Raw genomic sequence first — 4,536 nt, 5'->3', positions numbered from 1 at the left:
GGCCCATCGATCCAGCCTGTCCAGGTCCCTCTGCAGAGCCTTCCTACCCTCGAGCAGATCAACACTCCCACCCAGCTTGGTGTCGTCTACAAACTTACTGAGGGAGCACTCGATCCCCTCGTCCAGATCATTGATCAAGATATTAAACAGAACTGGCCCCAGTACTGAGCCCTGGGGAACACCGCTCGTGACCAGCTGCCAACTGGATTTAACTCCACTCACCACAACTCTCTGGGCCCAGCCGTCCAGCCAGTTTTTGACCCAGCGCAGAGTACACCTGTCTAAGCCGTGAGCCACCAGCTTCTCCAGGAGAATGCTGTGGGAGACAGTGCAGAATACTTGCACATCAGCAAGGTACTGGATAGTCATCTCTCAGGACTAAGCAAGATTTCATTCCTTTGCTGTAAGGTGTATAACTCAAATGCTACAAAGAAGTTCATATGGGGATATCACAGCCTCTTTACAAAGGCTTTTGGGACATCCCATGTTGCAAGTGTCTGGGCAACCGTGCTGTTAGAGGAACAATATGATATGGAAGAAAGAGGCTGCCCTAGAGCAGCTTTAACCTCCTGTATTGGGACTGTTGGGCCCTTGGGGACCTGTGGCTCCAGAGCTGGTCAATCAGCATCTCCCACTAGCATGCTCGGTTGGTAACTGTACAAAGACTTGGAGCAGACCTACCAGGATTGTGAGCATGCCGGCAAAGGTGAAGCCTTGCTGTAGGATGGGAGGGGAGCAGTGCATGAGCATGCTGTGCTGTCATCCAGCACAGATGCATGTGGAAGGGAACGGGGAAGTCCAGCGCCACACAGAGGCAGGATATGGCTGAGGTGGAGCTGCTCTATGTTGGAACTGAGCTGCCACTTAAAAGTCTTACAAATGAGGCAGATGGGAAGGAGTGAGGTGGTCCTCTGGGCTTAACTCTGCTGGTGCACGGGGGTGATAATTGGGGCTGGTCTCAGGTGATTGTATACAGGTGTGTGAGATGAGTGAGTGAAAAGCCTGTCCCATGCTTGGTTTGCTTACCACATTAAGCTTAGCAATGTCAAACGGTTTGATGTTACATACCCCTACCCGAACAGAAGTATACTGTTATTTCAGCACATTTTCCATTACTAGCCTCATCCACCAGACTGAGGGCCTACTAAGGTAGACCAATCAGGTGCCATGTAGGAAAACAAACACTTTCCTGGCATTGATTTGGGCTTTGCCATCTGAAACAGCCACCAAGCCACTCACTAATAAAAGGCTTTGGGGCATCAACAAAAGCCACGGGAGTGCATAGGCACTTAAGAAATAGGAATGTCTATGAAACTGAGATGGCTTTAAAATTAAGATTCAACTAAGAACCAGTTTTACAGATTTTAAGTTTGGAATGGAAACTCTAACAATCTTTTGTAAGTACCTTTCCCTTAGGCACCTGAGCAAAACTTTTGGATCTCTCCAAAAGTTTTTATTCAAATTGTCATCTTTACCTTGCTTTCTTTTGTCTGTATTTTCAGATCTTCGAATTGCATGGTTGAACAGAGAGGAAAATGTCAAACATGCTCTGCTTGCATCACAAATGGTGGAATGGAAAACTTCAAATTTTCAGTCAATCTTGGGTCTTGAACTAGTGCCTCTGTAGAGATAAATCTGATAATACAGACAAGAGATCTCAAAGAATTTTTTTCTTTGTAGTAATGAGCAATAGTAAGAATGTAATTATGTCAAATGACTGCAATAACTACACCTGCCACCTTGTAAAAGACTCTCAGAAGAACTGGAAATGTGAGGAGAACCAAAAGATGGGTTAAATATGCCAGAAGAAAAAAGGATATTATTGCAGAGCTGTTATCAGAGTTGCTGCAAGTCAGACTACCTAAACAAGGATAGCAAAAAAATCCTGTTTGAGTTCAAAGTGTGTGATCAGTGTATATTTTAGGTACATACAATCAATTTTAGCTGGGTGGTATGTGATTGAATGCTGCATGGTGGGAGAAAATTAACATCGTATTTCATTCCCTCTGTAATACAGCTGCCATCATATTACTGATTTCTTAAAAAGAAAAAAAAATCCTACAAATGTAATAGCTATTACTGATTTTACTTTGCCACTATAATCTTGTCTACTGTTTTACTGAACTTAGACAACTCATTTTAACTTTAGTCTTTATATAATATATAACAGTTTTTACAGAGCTTTTGTAAAACTTTAAGAAATTAAATATTAACAGATATTTAAATTAGTTAAATATAACTGAGTATATAGCTTGTGTACTGCAAATCATTTAAAATTGCAGTAATTTCCCCCCAACAAGAACTCCAGTTAGTAATAATCTAGTGTATTATTGAGTACATCTAACCTGATTGATGAAACAACAAAAGTTAAACAATTACATCAAGAGGAGTTGAAAAGAACAGCTATTAAATGTGGGTGCTAGATGCGTTGCCTGAGCTACAGCTGGCTGAGGTCTAATCAGGTAAATGGGCTTCTCTATGTCATTAAAAACTCTCAGTCAGGTCACTATTAGAAGTGGCTTCTCCTCAGAAATACTGATCTATCAATTAAAAAGGTAAATCAACCTTAACATCTAGTCCATGTACAAACAGCTTCTGTATGGGATGTGTGGAGCTTACAAATAGGCACACGGAGGTTCTTACCTCCGAATGGACCTCTGAAAAGACCTTGAATAAAATTTAAGGTTAAACCTAAGCTTGGCTTCAGCGTTCAACAGAAGAGCATCTGACATAAGGACATGAATCCCTCTATTCACTTAGCCAAAGATACTGCTTTTTAAAAGGATGTTTTGATAGCAAATGAAAAAAAAAAAAGGTTTCCAAAGGCCATTTCCAAAGAACTCCATTAAGGACCAAACAGGTTGGAATCCCACTGTAAAGCAAATTCCTAAATGGGGGAGAGGAGAAAAAGTTTGGCAAATCTTTCCAAGATCACAGGAGAGTTCCCAAGGTAAGAGAATACCAAATTCCTTAGAAGTGAGGACTGTCAAGTGGATTTTAAATGAACTGACGTAAGTATCTTTTCAGTATAAATGTATAGTTTAGACTAACGGGCAGGGAGATTGAATCAGGTGATCACATTCAAGTCCTTTTATCATACCATATACCACTTACTAAGTACCCCGAATTGATAGTTTTCTGCTATTTATAAAGAAGTCATAATTATGAGATCCTGTAAAATGGACTAGGGTTTTTTTATATCTTTGCAGATCTACCTCTCCTGCCATATTGAAGTTATTCTTGACAGATGTTTATCCAATATGCAGTGAGGATCCCATAACCTCTACGGGAAGTCTATTCCAGTGATTACTTTTCCATGCTCTTAAAAGGTCTTTTCTGATTCTAAAATACATTTCCAGAGTCTAAACACATTGCTCTTTGTCCTACACTGGTTGTGTAAAATTTCTTTCTTTCATCTTTACTGCTGCCTTTACATAGCTGAAAACTTCTGCAAGTTCTTGCCTCAGTCTTCTTTGCTCTGTATAAAAAACTGCCATTTCTACATTCTTTCTTTATAAGCCATATTTTCTATATCTTTGATAATTCTTGTTACTGTTTTACAGACTTCCTCCTTCCTGAATTGTGATGTCCAAAACTGGGCATGGTACTGTGGACCTTATTTGTTCCCAGCAAAAGAAATATTTCACATATCTTACAGTTAAAACTCTCTTTTATATATCCCCATATGATGTTTGCCAGTTTTTACAATATTATATTGTTATCTCATTCTGTGATCATCTACAACCTGTATAGCCAGACATCCCTTGTATCTATGCTTTTGATTATTCCTAAACATAGGAAATAATTTCCCTAATTTTTGAAGATTGGTCTGAATTCTTCTAACATAATTCCAGTCCCTTCCTCCTTAATGCCATCTGCAAATTCCTCTGCACCTTTTCTCTAGTTCTTTCTGCATCTTCATTGTCTCTCTTCCTTCATGCAAGCAATTAATGAAAACGTCAAATAGTACTAGACCAAAGAGAGGATGCTCTGAACTCAGTTTGGTCCGTCTCTCCTCCTTGACAGCACACCTTTGATAAACAGCTGGAACACCATACTAAGAGGGTCTGACAGTACTCCTCTTATTAATAGTTTAGTTCAGTTTGTGTTACCCTGGATTATTTGCAAGGATTGTCAGTTTTGATGCCGAGATAGATAACATCTTACCTAACCACAAGATTGGAAATTTTTTTTTTTTAAAATCCATGACGGTCGTTGTTCATCATCTTCTAAGTACCTGCATATTGCTTATTTGACTGTTTGCTACATTTCCTCTTGCCCCCTGAATGGGGGGCAGTCAGACTGAGTGATCTGTAATTCTCTGTCCACTTTTTAAACAGAGTTTATATTTTTTTTCCTACCACCTGAAAGCTCTTTTGTCCTCTTTGAATTCCCCCAGGTAACTGTCAATGATTCTGTGTTCTCAGCCTGGGGGATGCAAACACCCAGCTTAACAAGCCTGCTCTGAATCATTCTTTCCTTAGCTATGACGGATACACTTGACCCCCAGCCGTGCTTTGGTTCAGGCTGGCTAAG

Source organism: Pygoscelis adeliae, unplaced genomic scaffold, assembly GCF_000699105.1.
Source record: "Pygoscelis adeliae isolate BGI_AS28 unplaced genomic scaffold, ASM69910v1 Scaffold501, whole genome shotgun sequence".
Classification (NCBI taxonomy): domain Eukaryota; kingdom Metazoa; phylum Chordata; class Aves; order Sphenisciformes; family Spheniscidae; genus Pygoscelis; species Pygoscelis adeliae.
This window is presented reverse-complemented; position numbering follows the sequence as displayed.